General features: G+C 53.5%; 1 protein-coding gene across 2 annotated transcripts in view; it reads left to right on the top strand.

Moving 5' to 3' along the window:
• Positions 1 to 24,141, top strand: part of HIVEP3 (HIVEP zinc finger 3) — a 379,962-nt gene that overhangs the window by 243,942 nt on the left and 111,879 nt on the right. The window contains exon 1 of one of the 2 annotated variants that reach the window (XM_042996817.1): positions 9,444 to 9,496. The exons of the other annotated variant lie outside the window; for it this stretch is intronic. The gene's annotated coding sequence lies outside the window, so the exon portion shown is untranslated. Of the gene's footprint in view, positions 1 to 9,443; positions 9,497 to 24,141 lie in introns of those variants that run through there. 2 annotated transcript variants of the gene reach the window in all.

Raw genomic sequence — 24,141 nt, 5'->3', positions numbered from 1 at the left:
GTGGGGCTGGCTGAGGGGCATTCCTAATCCAAGAGGCCCTCCCGCGCCAGTTGAGGCCGACCCACATTGGATCCAGCAGCTTTGTGGGAAGGCAGGGTGGAAAGAAAGATGGCACCCGCAGGAACCCATGGCTGTTGGATGTGAGACGGGAGGCCAGCAAGGGGGATGCAGATGTCCTCCTGGTGCGGCACAGCTCCGAGGTCCGTCCCCGTGGCAGGGGCCCACGGGCCAGCTCTGTTCTGGACACCACCAGTGTCTGTACCCACAGAACAGGATTTGTTTCTCTGGCACTTGCAGACGGAGTGAATCCCAGACAGAGCCGAGTCTCTGGGACGGGAGAGCAGATGCCCAGTCTAAAATTAGGCTGCTGAATGCAACTTCATCTAGGCTGTGGGAACTGATCTGCGTCTTACACCTGCCGTCGTGTAGCAGTGGCAGAGTGGGGCCCCTGCCTGCCTGCAGGGGCTGTGCTGTGATGTGACAGCCAGCCGGGGGTCCAGCACTCTACAGTCTATCTGTAGTGCTTTCCTGATCTTTCTCCAGTTCACTCCTACAAAACCCCTGAAAGCCCCACCACACCCAGGCCTCAAGAGCTGGGTCTTTCTGACTTTGGCATGGAAGGCTTCCCCTAGAAGGTTAAATAACCTGTCCAGTAGCATCCCCACCAGTGAGGGTCCAAGCAGGTCTGGAGCCCAACTCCAAATTCAGGAAGCAAGAAGGCCCCCAGGAATGAGACCAAGAGAAGTTAGTGGGCACCTGGGGGAAGCCGAGGAGGGTGGAAATCAAGGAAGATCTCTTCCTGCCTTTTCTCTGTCTACCGTTCCCTCCTGCACTCAGGTGTCCTTGGACTCTTTCATTGCTTGCCCAAACTAGGCCCTGCTCCCCGAGAAAGCTGTGTATCCTGGAGGCCTGCCTCAGGGGCCAAGCCCACAGCCACCGCCTTCGTTCCTTTCTCTTAAGCTACAGTTCTCACAGTGGCCCCCCAAGGCCCCCAAGTAACACAAGACATGTTCTCACCTCAGGGCCTTTGCTCTGGCTCTTCTCTTTGCCCGTAAGGGTCCTCCCCCAATATCTGCACGACTCCATCCTTCACCTGCTTCTGGCCCTTGCTCACATGCCACCTCCTAGGCCAAGCTCTCTCTAGCCACCCTATTTAAGTCTGTGCCCCGCCTCCCACCCCTGTGTTCCCGAGCCCCTCACTCCGTTCTTCCCGTGTTTTCGGCAGCACATACTTCCGGCTTATTTATTCACTTAGCTATTCACTTATTTATTCTGTTTCTTGTCTCTTGTGTGTCTCTTCCCTCTAGAATGTAAGGTCCGTGGGGCTTTTGTCCATTTTGTTCACTAACATACTGCTACTCTAGGACTCCAGGACAGGACCTGACCTATAGCACATACTCACTGAACGTCTGTTAACAGAATGCGCGTATTGGGGCCAGGTAGAGACAGCTGGGCCCAGGGCAACATCCTTCCTCAGGCCTTCCAGAGGAGAGTCCCCGCTGTCAGGACTGGGGCTGCCTTGGAGATGACAGGGTAAGGGTGTGATTATGCCCCATACTATATAGGGCTACCCAGATAAGTGTTAAGTATTTATTTGTTCAATCAGCATTATTGAGCCCCTGTTAGGTGCTAGGGGCCCACGGAGGGGTGACAGCTAGTGTTCGTCTTCAGGCGAGTGCGGCCAAATCTAGAAGGCAGCAGATGGGAAATTCAGTCTGGAGAGTTGTGGCACAAATGGGACTCTGGATAAGGAATGTGGGCCCCTCCTGAGGTCCAGGCAATTCGGATGTTAGCCCTCTGTGTGAGGCAGGGTTCTCTACTGAAACAGAACCACCAGGAAGAAGGGCTGAGAACCAGTAAAGCCAATGGTACGAGTCCCAGGCTGGAAGCCAGCAGGCTCGAAACTCAAAAAACAGCTGGCGTTTCAGTCGGAGACCAAAGGCTGGAAAAACAACCCAATGTCCCAGCTTGGTAAGTCAGACTGAAGGGCTCCCCCTTACTTCGCCTTTTTCTTGTATTTGGCTCTTCAGTGGATTGGATGAGGCCCACCCACATGGGGGAGGGCAATGTGCTTGGCTCAGTCTACAGATCTGAATTAATCTCATCCAGAAATACCCTCACAGACACACCCAGAAAAGGGTTTGGCCAAATATCTGAGCATCCTGTGCCCCAGTCGCTCTGACACATACACACATATGTATACTCTGGTACATACGTTGTGGTAAGTACCACTAACCGTCACACCCTCCTCCCCACCCCCTTCACCTGCTGTTGGTCCTTCGTCTCCAAGCTCAGACCCAGCTGCCAAATCCACGCGCCCACCTCTCCCTCCCCAGGTCCCTGGCTCGCTCAGCCTGCCACCCTTGGGGACACTGCATCATCTCCCAAGCTCCCCTGACCCAACCCTTTCTCAGTGGCGCCCCACCGGGTGCCCCAGGACACTTGCTGGGATTCTAATCCAGTCAGATTGAAGGTGGGATTGAGGGGCAGGCTGCGGGAAATCGGCGGGAAGGCCTGCGGGAGACAGGCCTCAGGGGGCTGGTTTCCAGGATGGAGGGAGCATGGCTGTGTTAAGTGTCGGGAGTTCCTAGGGGAGCAGTGGGGAACCCCCAGCTATGGGAAGTATGAGAGAAGGCCCTCCAGGTGCTCTGTATGTTGAGCAACTGGTCGGTGCTGAGTACAGACCCTCAGCTCTCCTAACATAGGGAGGCATCAGACACAAATGCTTTATTATTTGTTCGCCAGACACAAATAATACCTATTATAATATGCCAAATGCTCTGCTGATGCACGCAAGGCAAGTTATAGGAACACCGAGATGGAGGCTTTTAATTCTACTGAGGGGGTGGGTTCCTTGGGGAAAAATAAGAAAAACAGCCTACTTGAAGGAGACCCTATAGGATGAGTTTAAGGAAAGTTAATAGGGGAGCTGAAGGGATGGGTGGGGTGGGGGGGAAAGGAAGGGCATTCCAGGTAGAAGGAACAGCATGAGCAAAGGTGTGGAACATGAGAGTTTATCTTGTGTTTGGGGAACTTGGGAGTGATCCTGCTCAGGCCAGGCCCACCTTGCAGGAGGACTTGAAGACTGAAGGATGGAGGTTGGGGTCTCGCCTCCTGCCCTGAGGGGTCGGAAAGGCTGCAGGGGGAGTGAGCCTGAACAGGGCTGGAGCAAGCCCATTTCCAGATTTCTTTATTGTTGTTAGGTGGAGGCTCTAAGAGGTCTCCCTCCTTCCCACATCCATGTCTCTTTCTGGTATGGTCTGCCTCACTTGTGCTGTTCACTGTCACAGTTATTTTCCACATGTGCAAGCCCTCTCTAGAACCAGACTGTCCGATGCACAGGCTCCAACATGCCTCACTGATCTTGCTTTGGGACCTCTTCCCGACCACCCACTGCCCACCCGCCCCCCCTTGCCCTGGGCCGGCCACACGGGCAGTAGCAATCACTATAGGATAAAAGTCACAAGGGGAGAAGGCTTTCAACCCATCCCAGAATTTCCCTCTCCCCTCTCGCTGCTCCTGAAACCCTTTCTCTTGTCTTACCTGTTACTGTTTGCCTTGTCTTTGTGTTTATGGGTTATGATTAAATTCTCTTCCCTCACTTTAGGAGCTGTTGTCAAAGATTGAGTCTTATGCATCAGAGTCTCCCCCAAAGAGCCTGAGTGGAGGTCGTGGGGCCCCCTTTACTGAGCACCTACTACATGCCAGCTTCTGCTCTTGATACTGAAAATGCGTTTTCTCCTATAATTTCACCAGCTCTCATTTAATCTCTGCAATCCTTTCCTGAGACATGTCATCCTCCCATCGTATAGCTGTGAAAACTGAGGCTCAGTGGAGTTAAGTGGCTACTAAGTGTCAGTCAGGACCTGCACCCAGACTGTCTTAATCCAAACCTTAGAAGTTGGTGTGCTACTTGCTGTTCCTCCCATTGGCAAGTGCAAAGCCATGTGCAGAGTAAATATTTATTGTTATTGACGATCTTGCAAGTCAGTCCCTGGGCCTGCGGAAAACCTGTTCTCTAGCTGTCAGGGGAGCGTGTGGCTTGACTAATCTTCTGATTTCCTGGAACCAGAGGCCCCACCCTCCCCACCCCACGGGAGTCCCCTGATATGCTGGTGAAGAGCCAGAACCAGGCAGACACAGGACTCAGGCAAGGCCAAGGAGTCAGTCTGAAGTGTAGGAAAGGAAGATGCTTTTGTCATTTGGGGAAACCTAGTCAGTGGACTCGAGGCTGCTTGCCCTCTTATAGTCATTTACTGGATAGGATGGCCAGAGGGGCAGAAGTCTGTCCTCAGCATGCTCTAAACACCTGTGACATTCCTAGCACTAAGATGTGGTTGTGCACAGAGCTGCAGAATTTAAAGACGCAAACAGACAGAGGAATAAAATGACGACATATAGTGGGACACATGCCAAGATAGTCTGTACCAAGTGCTAGAGGTTCACTGAGAAGCAAGCAGCCAATGCCACCTGGGTGGGGGGGGGGGGGGAGCAGGGAGGCCTTCATAAGGGAAGTGGCCTCTGAGCTGACCTGGAAGGCTGAAGGGGAGCTGGCCAAGCAGGTATGAGTGAGGGGAACAGTACAGGGAACTGCATGTGCAAAATGCACGTGGCAGGTTCAGAAACAATGAGCGATTCTGTATGGTGGGAACAAAGGGCAGATGGGGGTGGTACAGGGGGAGGGGGGCTTGGACAGGTAAACTGAGGCGCACTTATAAACGGCGTTAATACACAGGGTAGTTTAGCCAGGCAGGACCCACCTGACTTTGTCCTAGAGAGTTCCACCTGTGTGGAGAATGGATTGTTAGGCGAGGTGGGCATGGGGCCAGGGAGCAGCCTGCTGTACCTGGGAGATGGTGGTGACTTGGCCTGGGCAGTAGGCATGGAGAAAAACTTCTGGCTTCAGGCGTGGGGTGCTGGGGGCCCCCATTAATGAAGGCGAACCCTATGGGAGAAGGATTCTAGGTCACCATGTGGGAACAAACCACTGCTATTATTTTTTGAGCACCTAGTAGGTAGTAGATACTCTATCAAGGGCTCCAGTGCAGTATCTTTCAAAGCTTCACAGAAGCCCTTGCAGATGAAGAAGTCAAAATCAGCAACACCGTGTAATATGCCTGAGAAAGCATAGAGCTGCGATCCGAACCCAGGTCTATGTAGCTCTGAGGCCCATCTGTTACCCACAGCATCAGGTCAAGGATGACGTACATGCCCCACTGAGTCAGGAAGCTGGAAACTCAGCCCGCAGGCTGGGGAGAGAGGTTGGAGCTGAGTCTTCTGGGACCCCGGGAGGTGGTCTTCATAAGCTGTGAGAGTCCCTAGGTCTCTCGGGACCTAGGTCTCCCTAGGTCCCGGAAGAGGGATGGCAAGTCTCCGGGAGAAGTGAGGACTGAAGTTTCATGTGTACAACTGATCCGTCGAGACAGCACCCACCACATGTACACACGAATGCACACAAACACTGCGCACGCACAAGTGGTAAGACAACACAAAGCATCTGAGTCCAGAAAATCATAGCCACAGGGGACGGGCGGTGGAGAGGGGATGGCCAGTAATTAAGTGCAAGGCCTAAGCATAAATAACCTGGAGAGCCTACAGGGCGGGTTGCTCAGCCCTCCCTGGAAAGATTTCCCAAGAACACTGTGGCAGTCCCCGGCTCCTTAGGAACGACAGTGTGTTCCCAAACTGTATCTGTAATTTGGTTGTTAGGAGCTGAAAACAAAATTTCACAGAGAGACAGCCTCCTAGATGACAGATCAGATGCCACCCCTGTCCTCTGCTATAATCTCTTCTAGCCCGGGAAGTCTTTACAGTGTGATGTTGGCTTTACAGCAGAACCAAGCCCTGTGTGTGTGTGTGTGTGTGTGTGTGTGTGTGTGTGTGTGTAGCATTTCCATGGAAACAAGCAGTCAGCGATCTAACCTGGGACACCTGGACCACAGCCTCCCTGAATTGTTAGCCCAAGAAGTAGTAGAATGAATCTCATCTCCCACCTTGTGTGTCCCCCGCCCCTCCCCAGGCTTGGCAAATAGCAAGGTAGCATTTAAAAGCAAGATGCCTGGGGAGGATCTATTTACCCGCCAGTGTCCATCCTTGGATGGAGCTCCTAGAACACAGGTTTGTGAGTCGAACGTTCCCATAACAGGGAAGGGGCCTGATTCATCTGTCAGGAATGAAGGAATGTGGGAAGGCCCCAGGGGCCAAGCTGGGAATTTCTCAAGACCTGGCCCAGTTGTATGCTGGGGATGGGCTGATAGGAAGGAACTGGCACCTGGTACCACCTGCCTTCTAACCTGGGGATCCATCCAGCTACGGGGTGGGACAGGTGCCCCGGGCCTCAGAGTAAGTGTGGTGGCTCACAGAGCAGAGTTGGGCTCAGTTGCTAGCCTTGAAGCATCCGGTGCCCTGAGCCCTGAGGCTAGAGTCCTGAAGACCTTCCAGCCTCTGGTGAGAAGTGGCACTAAAATTGGGGTGGGAGCTGAGTCTCAAGGTGGGGAGAGGTAGCTTTGATTGTGGGAGAAGCTGGGTGAAGACTTCCAGGCTGACATTTCCTGGCCTGGAGGCTGGCCACGGATGGATGGGGCCTGTGTGGCTCGCAGGGTAGAGAGCAAGATCTTTGAGGGTTCGGGGGAATCCAGTGTGACTGTATCTGGCACAACTTTCCTTCATCCCTTCTCCTCCACTTTGTGAAGGCCAGCTCAGAACGGTGTGTCTGGAGATTGGGATGAGGACATCCCAGGCTGCCTCGATGGGGCTGCACAGGATGAGTCTGGAGCGGGAAGACGAATCCCAAGCTACAGGAAGTTGGAACAAAGAAGCAGTTCAAGGAAAGAGCTCCGGCAGGGCAGCCGTTCCAGGGGTGAAACCCTGGCCCAGATTCCCAAGCAGCCAATCCAGTCTAGCTGGGAAGCCCACCTTCCACCCCAGCCCCTAGCCTGGACCCCTGGAGCCCCAGCCACAACTCTCTGTTGGATCGTTCTGCCCCTCCCTGTATTTTTGTCTTTCAGTTTGCCCCCAAGATCATTCATTCAGTTAACAAGCATTTGTCAACTTGTCAGTCCTGGCAGGAGAGAAGGAAGTTCCTTGTAGCTCCCAATCTGGAGAGAGGGGAGATCTCTCCCAGCTGACTGCAGTGTGGGGATACAGCTGCATCTCTAGAGACAGGAAGCATTGGGCTGACTACGGCAGCACAGGAAGGTGACTGAATCCACAAGGAGGTTCCCATGGGGCAGGGCCACTCCTCAAAGCTAGGGGAAGGCATCATGGGGCCAGAGCAAGGCTGTCATCTGAGCCTTTGCACGAATGACAAAAAGTCACTCCTAGGGGCATATGAATGATGACAAGATGTCCACTTTCTCCCACAAGAGCTGTTCCCACCAGAAATGGTACGCAGGACAGTGGGGACAGGGCAGGAGTGGCGTGAGGGGCAGGGACCTGACCCAGGGGGCACCCTGTCCCACCTAATTGCCCTAAACAAGGGAGGGACCTGTATCAAGGAGGGCAGGCTCGATTCAGGGCGCGAAGGACAGCAGGAGGACTGGAGACCTCATTTCAGACAGAAGAGAAGTCTGTGCAGAGATCCAAGGAGTGAAAGCTGGTGCCAGGTTGGGGAGCAGGGGGCACTGGGCAAAAGGCACGGAGGGCCTGGAGATGTAGCCGGTCAGTGGGGCCTTACACGCCTGCTCAGGGAAGAGGGGACGAGCCAACTACAGCTGAGATCCGGCCCTGGGAGCTGTTGGAAGATGAACACTGGGGTGGTGGTGGTCAACAGAACAGCGGAGGCGTGGCAGTTGGCCAGCAGGTGTGCAACTGTGCATGTGAGCGTGCGGCCCATGTCCAGCAGCCGCCCCACCCCCACCGGCACCTAGGAGTGTGGTGCCCTCCATTAAAGTGGTGGTCTGGAAGGGGACTGCTTGCTCTGACCTGGCTTTGGAGGGAGGGTGGAGCCTCTGCAGGAAGCTGTTGTATGGAGAAGGCACAGAAATCCCCAGGGCCACTAGCCCTGTCCTATGGGTCCAGGTGGCCTCTGATCAGACAGAACCCATGCCCTTTGATAGGCAGGGCCTTGAATTTGAGGGTGTTGCTTTGGAGCCAGAGGAAGCCCTCCCTGGTCAGCATAGTGGTCAGTCACCTTGTGGGTCCTTAAGCTTTCATGACCTGGAGGAGTGCCTTCCTCAGTTGGCACCCTGGGCACTGAGGTTGCCTGGCTCTAGTCCTGACTTTGCTCCCAGTCCCCATAACCTCCTGAAGCTGTTCCCTGCCAGCAGAAGCTAGGCTAGAGTCAGCCAAACCCAGGGTCGGCCCTGGTTCCGCAGAGTTGAACCGGGAGCAAATCACCTGACTTGTCTGAGCCTCAGGGTGCTCAAATACAGATCCTGGCTAGGTCTCCAGTACCCCCACCCCTCGCCATTCTGCTCCCTTGGGAAACAGGCCGGTGGGGGCCTGGGGCAGGGGTGGGGGCGTGCAAGTGCGCTGGGGACTGGCCAAAGCCTGGCCCAGTGGGCTTCAGGTCCCAAGCCCTGGGATCCGGCAGTTTCTGGCAAAGTCAGGCCACTGGGAAGCCCCGGGGTGCCCCCTACCCCCATCCCAGCCCGGAGCCCAGGGAGGCCCTGGCCAGGCCCGCCCCGCCCAGTGCTCGGTAGGGCGTATTCCCGCCTTGGGAGGCGCGGGCTTCCCGGAGCGGGGCTGGCACCGGGGGTGGGGGTGGGGGGAGCTAGGAGGGGAGCGCGCACCTTGGGGACGACGATGGACGCCCGCCCGGCCGGGTGCGGCCGAGGCGGGGCGCCAAGCGGCAGGGCCCGGGCGGCGGCGACCGGGGCTTCCCTGACTGCCCTCCCCGGAGGGCCCGGGAGGAAATGACAGCGCGGGAGCCGGGGCGGGCGCGGAGGGAGGGGCGGCGCCCGGAGTGACACGGCCTGTCACCGAGGCGGCCGCCACGCAGACCCTCCCGCGGCCGCCGCGAGCCGGGGATTCCCCAGGCGCAGACCCTCCGCGGCCGCCGCGGGGCCGCCGCGTCCCGGCCCAGCGGGACCCCGGCCGCGGGGGGGGGAGGGGGTGGGGATCCCAGAGCGGCGGACCGCGGGGCCACGGGCACACGCCGAGGCCGAGCGGGCCGGAGAGGCGCCCCGGGCGGGCGCCGGGGTCTCCCGGGCTGGGCGACAGGAAACTCTGGGGAGTGAATGGAAAGAAGTGGGTGGTCCGGCCCCTGCGACTTCCCCTGACATCACTGCCCAAATAAGGAGCTTCCAAGCGGCCGCGGGGCGGCCCAGAGCCGCGCCCGCCGCCGGCGCCCGCCCGCCAGCCCGCCCCGCGCCCACCCCGCGCCGCGTGGGCCGCCTGCGAGCGCCCGGGGCACCGCCGGGCGGAGCCGAGCCGGGCGGAGCCGAGCGAGCGGGCGCTGCCGAGCCGCGCGGAGGCCGGGCGCGCAGCCCAGCGCAGCCCAGCGCAGCCCCGGCGCAGCCCAGCCCGGAGCAGCGGAGCCGCGGCCGGCCGGCAGGTAAGCAGCGAGCGCCCCGCGCGCCGCGCCCCGCCGCGGCCTGGCCGCCCCGGGGCCCCGCACGGCCGCGCGGGCGAGCAGCCCCGGCCGGGGCCGGCAGCGGGCGGACTGGTGGGCGCCGCGCCGGTGGGAGAGGGCTGGGCGCGGGCGCGTGTGCAGGGGCGCGCCGGTGCCAACTCCCGGGACCTCTGGGACTCCTCCGTAGCCCGGGGTTGCCTGGTGCACGCGCTCTCCGCCTGTGTTTCCCAGACGCTACTTCTGTCACCGCCCTGGGGTGACACGAGCGTTCCCGCGTTCACACTTCTCTCGCACACCCGCGCCTGGCACAGCCCCGCTCGCCGTCGGCATGCGCAGCCCCCTGTGCCCCGGGCAGACCCTCACCCCGCCACGCCTCTCAGGCCCGGCGCTGCCTTTCACGGTGGGACACAGCACACCGGCGGGGACTGCTGAAGGGCTTTGGCAGCCCTGGCCACGCTTCCCCCTGGAGGCGGTGGCAGTTTCAGACTGTCACCGCCGACCAGCCTGGTGCTCCTCTGGTATATTGGGAGTGAGTTAAACAACGTAGCTCTGGCTCTTCCCGCCCCCCTTGCAGAATGGCACCTGGCACCGGGGGTGCAGTCTAGGGGGTGCTGTACCTGGCATGGTCGGGAGGGTGTGGTGACTGGCAGGGAGCTACTCCCGGCCTCACAGCATGGGTGTTTCCAGAGCAGCTGCCACTCCGTGGGCATTTCTCTGAGCACCCTCCCCTCTCCTCAACCAATGCAGGGTTCCAGGAGTGGTGGCGGTGGGCAGAACAGGTGCAGATGGTGTCAGCCACCGCTTCTTGCAGGGGGCTCTGTGCAGCGGCTGCGATGGCTTATCTATAAACTATGCAATGTTTTCTTTGACGGTTTGATCAAGGACACGGTGGAAACTGATCCAGTCAAGTTAGGAGTCCGTCACTTAGTGGCTCTGGGCAGATTCTTTAATTTCTTTCAGGCTGAATTTTATCATCTGAAAACTGGGGATGAGGGTCCGCAGAGGAACGTTGTCAGGGAGAATTGAGATCATATAAGCGAGAACGTTTGGTAAATAGAAAGCCCAGTGCACATGCCACTTACCCTGGTTTGGATGATTCTGGGCTGGTATTTGCCATGGCTCTGCTCTGTGATTGAGGGAGATCGAATGCCATTGCTATTCAGTCATCTGCAAGAAAGGGGGCACTAATAAGTGTCCTGTGTGTCTGCTAACAGATTCCCCAAAGTGTGTCCTGTGGAATATTAGCTCTGAAAGCTGCACCGTGAGTAAAGGTTTCCCTGATCCAGTACGTCTGGCAAATTCTGCAAGCTCTCTGTCACCCTTCTGGCCAATCACAATCCACACTGGCAGATTAAAGGTTCTGAGAAGTACTGCAATAAAAGAACCTGTTTAACGTTGTCAAGCCAAGCATTTCCCTAGCTGATCCCCCAGCCCTTTTCAAGTTACACGTGCTTGCTCTCTGAGGAAACAGTGTTTCTGGGGCTACCAGCATTGATGGCGTGGGATTCTGCATTTGCAATCAACTTTGAGAGCCAAAGTCTAATTGCCTTCTTGAATTAACAGTAGGCAGAAGCTCAGAGAGGTTCAGTGGCTCACCTGAGGTCACACAACTGAGCAGCGGCCCAAGATAGTGGTAAAACAGGGACGAGAACCCAGACTCCTCACCTGGTGTCCTCACCCCATTCATTCAGTTACATCCAGAAGTTGGTAAGTCTCTTCTGGAACCAGTTTTGTCACTTTATGTGGGCACTCTGCAGTGTATATTTGACAGATACAAAGATTTAAATGAGTAATTGATGAATGAACCAAATGAAGATCAGGTGGCTACTGTGTGTCATTTGTTTTGGGAACTTTAGCACGTAAAGATGTGGAACCCAGGGCACCTGGGTGGCTCAGTCCGTTAAGCATCAGGCTCTTGATTTTGGCTCCGGTCACGATCTCACAGTTCGTGGGTTCAATCCCCACGTCGGGCTCTGCGCTGGCAGTGCAGAGCCTGCTTGGGATTCTCCCTCTCTCCCTCGCTGTCTACTCCTCCCTCTCCCATGCTCTGTCTTTCTCTCTCTCAAAATAAATAAATAAAATATAAAAAAATAAAAAAGATGTGGAACCCATGGTGAAGAGTAATGGTATCAGCGTCATCATACTCACACATCAATTTCTGAACACAAATCCTTCTCTCCCTGCACACAGACATGCTCACGGTCTGGATCACACATATGCCCCACACATCCACACATGCTCCTACATATGCACATGCTCACCTGCTTCTATACACACACACACACACACACACACACACACACACACACACTCCTATGCACACACTGTCACACACATGCATCCTGTTATGCTCCAGGCTGCAGCCAGGAGGCACTCATAGCCATAGGCATGTCCCCTTGTCCACACATCTCCAGAACTTGTGGGGGTGCCTGGCATCTGCTTTCCAAGATGGGTACTGAGCATATATAGGAAGCCCTTGCAGGGCTAGTCCAATGTTTGCATTTCCCCAGCGTTGTTTCATTCCTTCCATCTGCCATACTGATCTCCCCACCACCTTCTTCTTCTTCTTCTTCTTCTTCTTCTTCTTCTTCTTCTTCTTGGTCAGCTATCATTTGGTCACGCATGATGTGACTGATACAGCTCTGGCTTCTGTGTTTGTGTTAACCAACCATCAAAGCTCTGTTAGGGCAAGGACTTCGTGTCATTTGTTTGATTGGAATCCCCAGCTTCTAGCAGAACGCCTGGCACAGAGGAGAGGTTCAATAAGCATTTATTGAATGAGTGAGCGAGCAAATGACTGCTGGCTGCTGGCATGGCTGCGACCCAGGCCAGCATCCAGGGGGATTCGCTCAACACGTTTGCTAAGTGCCTGCTGGGTCCCAGGCACCTTTCTAGGGATTACGGCAATGCAAACCATTTAATCCTCTGTTCCGGGAGCTTACGTTCCAGTGGGAAGAGAGACAATGAATGGTAAGATAACGCTGAATAGTGATACACACCACAAAAGTGTGACTGTTAGGGAGAAATGGAGGAAGCTAAAGATAGGGCCCAAGGAGTCTTCTCGTGAGGAGTTGACATCTATCCCGGGATCTGAATGACGAAGAAGTGACAGGCATGCAAAGATTCGAGGAAAGAGTATCTGAAGCAGAAGGACAGCAGGTACAGAGGCCCTGCAGCGTGAAGGAGCTGGGCTGAGGGCCCGTGGAGAGGCCACACTTGCAGTTCGTTGTTGACCCCCCCCCCAAGCACCACTGGGAGGGGGCAGATGTCCGATCTTCATGGTTCAGTCACGAGAGCTAAACTTGGTGTGTGCTGGGCTTTGGGGACAGGGCTGCCTCTGCCGCCTCAGAGGGCTGCCCTCCCGTCTTGTCCGCCCCCACCCCTATAAATGAGGGAAGACTTGGGCTCCGAAGGCCCCTTCCAACTCTGCCATAATAAAAATTTGATGCCCTGTTTGCAGGAGGTTGACAACAATTCAGGTGGTCCATCTGGAAGGATTGTGAATTACTTGTGCTGCTTCCATTATTAATAACCATGATGTCATACGTGTGTGTCGTTCCTGGTCGGCTGCAGAGCCCTGTCTCCTGTTATCCCCTCACTCCGTGGGCTAATCTGCCGGTGGGGGGACGGGAGGGGGTAGGGTCTAGGAAGGAGGGTCTGGTGGAGCGGGCAGAGAGCTTGGTCACTGCCATTACCACCACTGCAGGTTCATTCAAGCCACTCCTCCAGCCCCTGAATCCCTGCTTCCTCAGCTGTACAGCAGGATACAGGAAAACCTACCTCCTGAAGCCCTGGGGTATGAAGTGAGAACCTGCATGTCCAGGGCCTGGCCCATAGTACCTGTTGGCTCCCATTTTACAAATGAGGAAGTCAGAGTTAAGAGAGATTGTGGCTTTTTTGGGGTCCACTTCTGTTATCTTCACTCTTCCCCGCTCAGGGATGATGGGTGCATAGTAGACTCTGAATAGCTATTTTGTTGAACGCGTTTGCCTAAGGTTGCACATCTAGTAAAGGGCATACCTAGGACTCGAACTCAGGCCTTGGGGCTCTAAAGTCCTTTTCGTAAACACCACACTGTTTGGGAGTAGTTGTCGTGGTTAATAAAGACACATCGTTGGACCGACCCCATTTGTGGATGATCAGAATTACTGCTGCTTTCTCGAGCATCCTAGAGTTGTAAGGTCTCCGTTTCTGAGGCACGGTATTCTTTGTAAACGAGCCCGTGGATTTCATAAGAAACATTTTGGAACCCTCTGGAAGAAGGTGTGGATGTGAGAAAATGCCCTCCTGAGGACCGAGAGCATGGCTCTTAACCAAGGGCGGCCTTTGCTGTCACCTGAGGGGTTTTTAGCAGAAGAGCTCCAAGTTCTACCCCCAGATGATTCAGAGCCTCTCAGAATGGCATGTGGGCATGTGGAGAAGTGCCCTGTGCTAGAAGGGCAGCCTGGGGATGAGAAGCCCAGCCAGCTGGGTGCCCAGGAAGTCTGGCGGGCCCTACCTCTGCCTCCAGTTTCCGTGCGTCCTTAGTTGTGGCTCTAACGCCCTCGACCCAGGCCCACACCAGGTGCATGGTGACAACATGAGCTATAGAGCCCCACAGACCCAAGTCTGCATCTCCTCCTTTCTAGCATGTTCCTTGGCCACACTCCTTAACCTGTCCTAAGCCTCGCTTGCTTGTCTGTAATGTGAGAATGCTAACACTTACCTACGAGGTGGCTGTATGGATTATAGGAGACCACCTGTCAGGCATCTTATGAGATATCTGTGCCTGGCCTGTAGCAGGTGAACAGCAAACAGTAGTTTCAGTGATGAATGTAAAAAATTCATGATAATGATAAAAACAGTGACAGGATTTGTGAATCAGCTACTGAAGGGTTCAGTAAAAATGGACCAATTTGCTCCAAACACCAGACTTTCGAGTCTGGCACACTGCAGGCCGTACTTGGCGGTCTGCGGGCTAAGGAGTTACCAGCTGTGCTGTCTTCCCACACCTCGTCATTGGGGGCTGAGTGGGGACCAGGGCCGGCATGCCTCTGACAGATCCATTGGCTCAGAGAGGGGGCTGTGAGGTTTGGAGGTCAGTGTTGATGTTCAGGCTTGTGATCAACCCCATCAGTCTGCTCTCCCGCCGCTGAGGCCAATGAACAGGGCAGCTGGGGGGAAACACCTGGCTTGTGGGAAACGCAGGCGGTGCATGAACCTCCTCTGCCATTCATGCATTTACTCACCGACAGTGGACTGTGTCCTCCTGTGGGCACAGCCCGGGGCTAAGCCCTAGGAGTCAGTCTGCCTTCTCAAGAAGCTCAGAGTCTCACAGATCCAACCATTCACTAGCCACGTGGCCATAGACAAGTTGCATTTCTTCTCCCGATATCAGTTGCCTCGCCTCTAGAATGGGGTTGTTCTGGCTACTTTACCAGAGGACTATTCTGTTGTTTGAAGGACCTGCCTGTCTCCGGGGTGTGAGGTTTTAGGGTCTCTACTTGAACAGTCGGGCAGAGCACGAGGGGTTTGGAGCCAGAAGAAACTCCACTCTGCTGCTGGCTCTGCCACGTCCTTGCTGTGTGATTTGCTGCATTTTTTAACTTCTCTGTTTCCTTTTTCTCACTGTATAATGTGGTTATGACACCTTTGTTGCAGGGCACTATGCGTGTTAGGTGAGATGATGATAGAGAATCTGGCTCTCAACGAATGTGACTCCCATTTCCTTTCCGTCTGGCTCTTGGCTCTACTGTCCTGTGTGTTGCTGTTTTTTGGAGAGTCCCCTCTACCCACTGCTGCCCAAACTCATCAGGTGCCCAGGAATGGGCACGGCGGGGGCGGGGTGGGGGTAGGGGGGCAGACGGCCAGATTGGAAGTCCAGGAAATAAGCACGTGCTTCTTGGTGAAATGTGGGCATGGGAAGGTGTTTCCAGCCCAAGAGGAATCAGGACCAGGATGCAGAGCCGGGAGTCCTGGGTTCTGTCCTGCACCCACCACTGGGTCACCGTGTGTCATTTGCCAGTTCCCTCCCCCTCTCTGGACCTCAGTGTCCTCCCTGGGGCCAGTCTGCAGGATCCCCTGGCTTTCTTCCTGCTCTGAGAGGCCTGTCGGCTTTTGATGTGCGAGCGGAGCGCAGAGTGGCCACAGGAGCAGAGTAGGTTGGCTGGGTGTGGGGATTTCACCAGCTTTTTCCAGCCTGGGCTCGGCTGGAATCGATTGTGCAGAGAGGCCGGCACACAGCCCCTGGGCCAGAAAGAGACTGTGGTTTCTAACTGACAGAGCTGCTCCCGGAGAGGAGGCAAGTGAAGGGACATTAATGGCATTAAATTAAATTAAAAGAGGGGCATTGCTCCTTTTTTTTTTTTTTTTTTTCCTTAAAGAAGGCCCAAAAGGCTCAAACCACCTCCTTCCCCAATAGCTTTCCTTTTCTTTGAGTTAAGCAGTGTGTTTGGCTGGGAAGAGTTTGTTTTCAGGTCACCTGGAGGGACGCAAGAGGTTTGCAGAGCAAAACTGAGCATTTAGATATTCATTTACCAAGTATCTGTTGAACACTTACCAAGTGTCAGGCACTGTTCTAGGCACAGAGCTGCAGCAGTGGTCAAAACAGACAGCAGTCAGTGCTCTCCTGGAGCTTAGAAACCAGCAGAGGGAGGCATACATTGCAAAAGGGGCACCAAAATGTGTAATATGCCAAATGGAAAAAAAGCCATAGAGGGAAATAAAGCAGGGTAGGAAGCTAGAGAATGCCAGGGGGAGGGATCCAGGGGGCCCTCGTTTGTAGGATTGTCAGGGAAGTTTTCACTGATAAGGTGACATTTGAGCAAAGCCACGAAGGAAATGTAGAACTGAATAGACTAATTTGAGAAGAATGTCCTTTTTCCATGGCATACATGGAAAGATCCAGACTTCTGGGTCTTTAATATGCAAGATCTATGGAATGATCTTATTTGGAGCTAACCTGGTCAGCTCAGCCAGGCAGCTCAGACTCTGAGCTATCCTGCTCTATATACAGGATACCGAATCTAATTCATGATTGTCGTTATAGCAACGCTAATAACAATAACAGTGAGCTGGATAGGACTCTAAGTGAATTGGGCTCCGGGCCTGTCCTCAAAGGCTGTCTTATTCTAACAAGGTAGAAGGTATCACCTCCATGTTGCATCTGGAAACTCTGTATATGGAGTGACAAGCCCAGGCCATCTTCCAAGTGAGGGGTAGAGTGGACCCAAAGTCGACTTTGCATCGGACACCGTGTGTCTCCTTCAGGACCACTGGGCACCCAGCTTACCACTTTGCAGGTGGTAGGGGATAATATTTCTTGAAAACAAAATAAATCCATAGACTAAGAAAGTATGACGGCTAAAGCAACGTGGGACTCTGGACTGGCATGGAAAATGGACATTAGTGGAAAAACTGGGGAAATACGAACGAAGTCTGTAGTTGAGCTAATAGTAATGTACCAAGATCAGTTTCTTAGCACAGACGGACCTTGGTTATGTAAGAGGTGAGCATTAAAGAAAACCGGGTGAAGGGTATAGGGGAACTCCCCTCTGTCTTTGCAAATCTTGTGTCCGTATGAGATTATTCCAAAGCTGTAAGTTTGTATAAAAATAAGTGAATAAATCCACATATACTCCGACCACTGGCCTCCTCGGGGTTACTGAGGGAAGTCATAAAAGGTCATTAAGTAATTGAATCCCCGCTGTTATTAGTCACCCCGAGTGTGCTACCTGGAGTTGCCTGTGTGAGAGAGGAGAAGCAAAAGTATAAACCGGCGTGTGGCATGATGCTAGGGGAGAAATGTTCTCTTGGAGGTATCTCCCCTGGAGACTGCCCCCAAATGAATTCCTAGTATACCGTCTGACCTACATTTTAGGCGATTCCAAGTATGCCCTTTACACGTGACAAAAGTTCACCAGCTCATTTTCGCCTGATGCTACAGCAGACAGATGGAAACCTAGTTTTATCTGTGGAGCTGTATCACGTGACTGTATGAATCGTAGTGAGTAATGGCTGAGAAGGAGTGGTGCCAGGTAGTGAGAACAGAATCGGAGAACTGGAAGGGCTTATTACTGCGAATCGGGTTTTCTTTTAGGGTGGAAAACATTTACGACCAGCGAAGGGTGTCTTCTGGGTCGAAGGAAAGAGCTGCAGTCAAGGGATTCTTAAGGTTTGGTCCCTACGTGCTGTGATTCCCCATTCCTAAAACACGTGAGCTGGCTTCGGTGGATCTCTGGAGACCCTCCGTCTGAGAACCTCTGAGCCCAGAGCAGGTGATTGGCCCCGGCTCGCCTCACAACTGCAGAGCACCATGACTTAGCCTGCCCGGGCAGCTTGGTCTCCTAGGTGCTTCCAGAAGGCTCGTGTCACTCCACACGTTGCCTTGGTGTGTGGGCATTTGGTGTTGCCCTGGAGTGCAGGAGGGGCAAAAGATGCTCAGACGGAGGACAGGAAACCATCGTCCTAAGTCTATCAGAAAGCGTTTCATGTTTACAAGTGTAGGATGGCCCTCCGAGATGGGCTCTTTATTTTTCAGCGGGCTCTGATCTTGTAAAATAAAGAACTCCAGCATTGCCCACGGCGTGCTCCGTAGAACATAGGTGCAGAGGGGTGGAAAGATGTGTTACAGGGAGAAAATAAAAGTGTTGCAGCCACGTATCATAAGGGCTGTATACTGCAGGACTTCTGGGTCTTTAATATGCAAGATGTGCATTGGAAATGTCCAAAAAAGTGTGTGTGGGAGAATGTGTGTGCGTGTGCGTAGAGGCGGGTATTATGTGCAGTTTTCCAAGCTTGACTGATCAGAGAATTCACATATAGCTCATATAGATGTACCTATAAGACATAGGACATACGTATATGAATATACGCGTGAGGAATGTATGTGTATATACAAGGAGTAGCTGGACTAGAGTTTCATACGGAAACATTTGGGGGAACACTAGAGTTATCTGAGGTCAAAGCTGAAAAAAACACGAATGCTAAATTGTGGCTCTAAAACTTGGTTCTGCATATTAGTTTCAACATGTCAGTTTCACACATTTTTTTCCTATTTTGTTAACTTAATTTCTTTTTTCTCAGAAGAAAAGTGGCAACTCGCATGCAAACGATCCTCCCTCCTCCCCTCCGGGTTGTGTTCATGGGAGACAGAAGTAATGTCATTGAAATGAGGGTAACCAAGCCCATGTGACCACTCAGCGGTGGGCCTCTAACCCAGAAACCCACCTGTGACATTGGTGTTTCTAGAGCTAAAAAAGAACCACATTAAAAAAAATGCCACTATGGGCCAAAATCTGGTCTTTGTCAAGTCTGGCTTTTGCATGTGAAATCTGCACGTACACAGGTGTGTTTTTCACACTGAAAGGAGAGCACTGTTACTGGTCCGTGTGCCTGTCCGTGGACGTGCCCGGGTGGGTGAGGACACATTTTGATTTGATGACCGTTTCGAGCTAGGCTGATCCTCACAGCACCCCCAGATCGCAGCCTTTCCCCACTCCATGTTGCCCCCAGGGGAGAGTCCTGTACACTGCCTGCCTGCCTTGTCGAGACCTTCCAGCAGGGCCCCACCTCAGCCTCCGTGTTCCCTGACTCCCGTCCCCACAACCCAAACCCTGCTCTCCTCCTCCAGGCACATCCCAGGCATGTCCACATCCCATCCAAGGTGCAGGGTCCAATCCCATTCTGTGATTGCCTCTGTCAGAAACTGAATTTCAATTTCCTCACCTGGTATTATGAGAACAATGTGCTCTTAAAGACTCCATGAATAAAGTAAGGGAGACATGGCAGAAAGAGGAAACATTTAAGGTGGGGGAGGGGTCCTTTCTCTACGGTTTAGCTTGGGGCGGGGAAGCCTCACAAACATCTCATTTGAGGACAACATCTTTGGTTCAACTCATCCCTCAGACCCTGGCCTGTCCCACATCTGAAATGTGTGATCTGAGATGTTATTTGAAGTCTTTAATCCTCTCTTTCTCTGGCCATAAACATGGGCGGAAGCTACCACCTCCCTCCTAGGGTGTCGATTCAGTGCAATGAAGCTTGTGGGGAGCCTAGAGCAGGTCCTGGTGCATAGAAAGCTACATGTTACTTGTCATCGCTATTTCTGAAAACTCCATCAACTAAAAAACAAAACAAAACAAAAAAACAAAACAAAACAAAACCAGGCAAGTCTTTAAAAGTGTGCAAAAGATATAAATAGGTAGTTCACAAAATAGCCCATGAACGTGGACTAATGCTCTAGCTACCAAAAACCGAAAGATTGTGCGTTAGAATGCTTACAGATGGCAACAATGTAAAAACAAAGAGATCTAGTGGTGGCAGGGGTCAAAGGGAACGCGTGAGCCTAAATTGGTATCAATGCAAATGAAAAATGTACATGCCCGCTTCTATCCAGCAATTCCCCAGCTGTAGGAAGATGCACGTGCACCAAGATGTGCTTGCACAAGGGAGAAATTGTTTGAAGTAGGGAGAAATCGGAAGGGCCCTCAGTGGCCGGCAGTGGCAATGCTTAAAAATCTATTATGGTGCGTTTGTCACCGTGGAATGTTTTGTGGCCATTTAAACAGAAAAGTGAATCTGTAGGTCCCAACATGGGAAGACATTTCCAACATAGTCTTAACTGGAAAAAAGGTTTCTGTGTGATAAGTTTAATACAATCCCATTTTTATACAGGGAAAGTTAAACAATTATGTATGCACCTGCACACTGAAATATGTTTTGTGCTCATGGAAACAGAGTGGAAACATACCAGGGAACTGTTAGTGGCAGTTTCATCTAGGGAGTAGAATTGGGGAGGGCAAGAGCGCCTGGGTGGCTCAGTCGATTCAGTGTCCGATTCTTGGTTTCGGCTCGGGTCATGATCTCATGCATGGGATCGAGCCCCACATCAGGCTCTCTGCTGACATCGTGGAGCCGGCTTGGGATTCTCTCGCTCTCCCTCCGGCTCTGCCCCTCCCCTGCTCCTGCCCACACTCCCTCAATTCTCTCTCTCTCTCCAAATAAATAAATACACTTTTTAAAAAATTGGGGAGGGTGGGGAGGCGCTTGCCCACATTTTACGTTAAATACTTCTGTGGGTATTTTAAAATATTTTTTAAACGAAACAAAAAAGAGAGCCCAAGGAAATGAAAAGACTAATACTAATCTGTGCAGTATAGGATCATCGAGAAGATTAACTGAGATGATACTTGACAAGCAACACAGTGCCTGGTGCTTTAGCAAGTGCCCTTGGAATACTTATTTCCTTTTCCGTTCCTGCATGGACTGTGTGCCACCTCCTGTCCCCTCTGTGGCCATCCCAGTGTTTTCCCCAGACTGAAGGCTCCTAAACACGCCTGCTGACACACTGCGCGCCTGCTCTTGAGGGGCCCCCGGCCCCATCTGGGGAGCCCGCCCTGTCTCAGTTTCCAGCAGTTCCCCTGGGGTCTTTTCTCATGGTCCCCACACCTCCTGTCTGCCAGAAGATGCCTCTCCTCACCTTTCAGTATGGGGCCATCTTGGTCACCAGCACATTCTGAGGGTGAATCTTATCATTTGGGTCAAGTCGGCTCACGGATTTCTCTTCTGTTTCCATTCAGGGCCAGGCTTTCCCACCCCGCGCCCCCCCCCCCCCCCCCCCCCCCCCGCCTCACCTCTTTCCTGGGGCATGTGGGCTTTCCTGGGTCCCTTCCCCCCCCTGGCTTCCACCTGGTCCTAATGAATTCCATCATGTCTGCTTAAAATCACTTTACTTCCAATTTGCTAATTTAATTCTAGTCTTACAGAATTTTGGCAACCCTGCCAAATTGGGTGCCAGATGCAGATTTAATGAGCATATTTTCAGTTCTTTCTTTCCTGTCTGCATGAAGATGCTGAAGAGAACAGGGTTTGGAACGAGTCCCCAGGGGGCTCCCTGGAATATCCCTCCCTGGGTTTGACCCTGAGCCACCGGGCTCTGACCTTCCAGCCAGGTCTGTCCCCCGTGGGACGGGAAGAGTTCGTGTTCTGTTCCTCCGGGAAAGGAGTCATTGCATTTTCCTCCCTGTCCTAGAAGCCCCAACCCAGTTCCCATCATTTGGACTTCACAGGAAATGTATTTGGAGAAAATTGCTTATTTCCTCCGGCCCATGTCTTCCAGCAGCCATGTGCATGCAGTTCAACAGATGTTCAAGGATTCGTCTATTCTATTTCACAAACACATACTGAGTGCTTTCTAGAGTGATTTCTCAGTGTTTTCTGTTGACTCCCTGCAAGAGAATTATGGGCCAGGGGAAAGCGGGGCTTGGGAAAATGCAAGAATCCTGGGGCCTGCCCCTCGGCTATAGAATCCAAGAGTGTACAGGGTGGAGGCTGGGATTCCACCCCCCAGGGGATCCTTGTGCCTCCAGCATTTCCCTGTGTTACTTCATTTCAAATTCAAACCAACCCCTCACGGAGACATTTTTATCTCCAAGAGTAAGACTCAAAGAAGTCAAGTGGGTGGCTCAAGGCACGTAGTGGTGAATATCAAAGCTGGGACTGTGCTAGAGGCTTTTTGATTCTAAGTATAGGGCTCTTTCCATCTCCCCGTCACAGCGGCTCAGGACCCGTGATCACGATGCACGGCTCACGACTGACACACAGCCTGCCTGTGCCTGTCGTCGTAACCCACACGGGCCCTACTTTACAGGCGAGGAAACGGAGACTCGGCTGTTTTCACTGCCAAGCTGCCAGGCGTGCAGCCCTGTAAAAGCAGGAGCCAGGACCCACACCACATCTGATTGTAACTTCTGTGCCAAGCGGCGCAAAGGGCTGAATGGAGAATAAGTGGGAGTTCCTTCACGGAGCGGGAGAAACCCAGCAAAGCTCTGTGGCAGTGAAGCCCTTGCCTTTGGGCAAAAGTCACCTCTGTTTCTGAGCCTTGGGCTTGTCCTCGGCACAAGGGCAGGGTTGGTGATTTCCAAACACTTAAAACAGTGGGGCCTCCTGCATTCCCTCCCTGTAGCCCAAATACAACCTCACACAGTATCACGGTTTATACCAACAACACTGGAGACACTTGAGTGGCTCTGGGCTTTCTAGAAGGCAACTTGGGAACATCCTGTTTAGCCTCCAGCATGGGTCATCCATGAGCCTCCTCCCCCACCCCCTGCCCAAAGTGACGTGGTGCCTGTGGCCTCAGCTTTGGAGTCTGGCACGCCGGGGTCCAGTCTGGGCTCCACCACTGTCTGAATGCGTGACCTTGAGCAAGTTGTTTGCTTTCTCTGACTCTCGGGTCCTCTGTAAGTTGAGGATGAGAATAGTTGAGTCCAGGGGAAGAATAAATGAGCTAAGTGCATACAAAATACTCCACACAGGACCCAGCATGTGGAAGTTGTGTTAACTCTCGTTTTCCTTAGATACAACATGAGAGATTAAACAGTCATGGCAAGTATTTCCCAGGGCCTGAGGGACACCCTGTCGTCTAAGTGTTGTGGACAGTAAGGCGCAGATATTTGTTAGTCTCTACGGGGGATGCGATCTCATTCTTAGAGGAACCTCCCAGGGCAGTGAGGGGAGCTTTGGGAAGAAGCAGGGTTCGAACCTGGCTTCTCAGACCCGACTCCCAGGGCAGAAATGCAGAAGGCTGGCGGGACTCACCTCCAGTAAAGGCATAGCCGGGGACCAGCTGGTCTCATGACAGTGGCTGCTTCCCTCTTTGGGCCCCCATCCCAGGTAGGGCCCAGGCTCGGAGAAGCCCAAGGAGGGGTGGTAGGATCAGAGCAGCGTGGGGGTCAGGGCCAAGGGGGTGGCCAGCAGATCCCAGCCTTTGGTGGCAAAAGCAGAGAAGGAAAGGCTGAGATGCTATATAGACCTGCAGCTCAGGGGTGGTGAGGCGGTGAAGGAGGGGGGGACAGCTCTCCACAGGGGTGCCGGTGATGAGGCGAGAGTGCCAGCCCAGCCCCGCAGTCACATCCCTGGGGGGGAAATCCCTCCGCCCTCCCCCACCGCGCAGTGGTCCCCAAACCCTGGAAGGGGCTCTCATGCCCGCAGAGCCACAGTGACAAGAGAGAGTGAGTGTGTGAGAGCCAGTGGAGCACCAAGGAAGGGACGTTTTCCCCCTCAGCGGGGTTATTTCTGGCTCTGCTCCTGCTGTCACTGTGGAAACTGCACGTGCCCGGTTCGGTGTGGAAACATGATGAGTTTTCCAAGGCTGATGTGCACCAAGAAGTCAGCCAGGAAGCCGCTGTGGCTGCTGCTGGTAGGATGTGAGTGTATACCTCCCCCCCCCCCCCAACCACTGCTCTTGTCTCCTGACTCTCTCTCTCTCTCTCTCTCTGCCTGTGCTGCCTTTCTCCTGAAGCTATATTTGGGGGAGATGTGTTTCATGCAGCATGATAGGCAGAATAATGGCCTCCAAAAGATGTCCATGTCCCGATTCCCAGAACCTGTGAGTATGTTACCTCGCATGGCAAAGAGGCAGCAGATAGCATTCTGGCTGCTAATCAGCCAACTTTAAAATCGGGAGATTATCCTGGATTATCCACTTGAGCCCAGGGCCATCACAAGGCCCTTGAAACATGGAAGGGGGAGCAGAAGAATCAGATTCGAGGAAGGCTCTGCCAGCCGTTACTGACTTTGAAGGTGGAAGGGGCCATGAACCAGGGAATTCGAGCAGCTTCTAGAAGTTGAAAAGGAAAAACAAACAG

Source organism: Panthera tigris, chromosome C1 (genome assembly GCF_018350195.1).
Source record: "Panthera tigris isolate Pti1 chromosome C1, P.tigris_Pti1_mat1.1, whole genome shotgun sequence".
NCBI lineage: Eukaryota > Metazoa > Chordata > Mammalia > Carnivora > Felidae > Panthera > Panthera tigris.
This window is presented reverse-complemented; position numbering and strand designations above follow the sequence as displayed.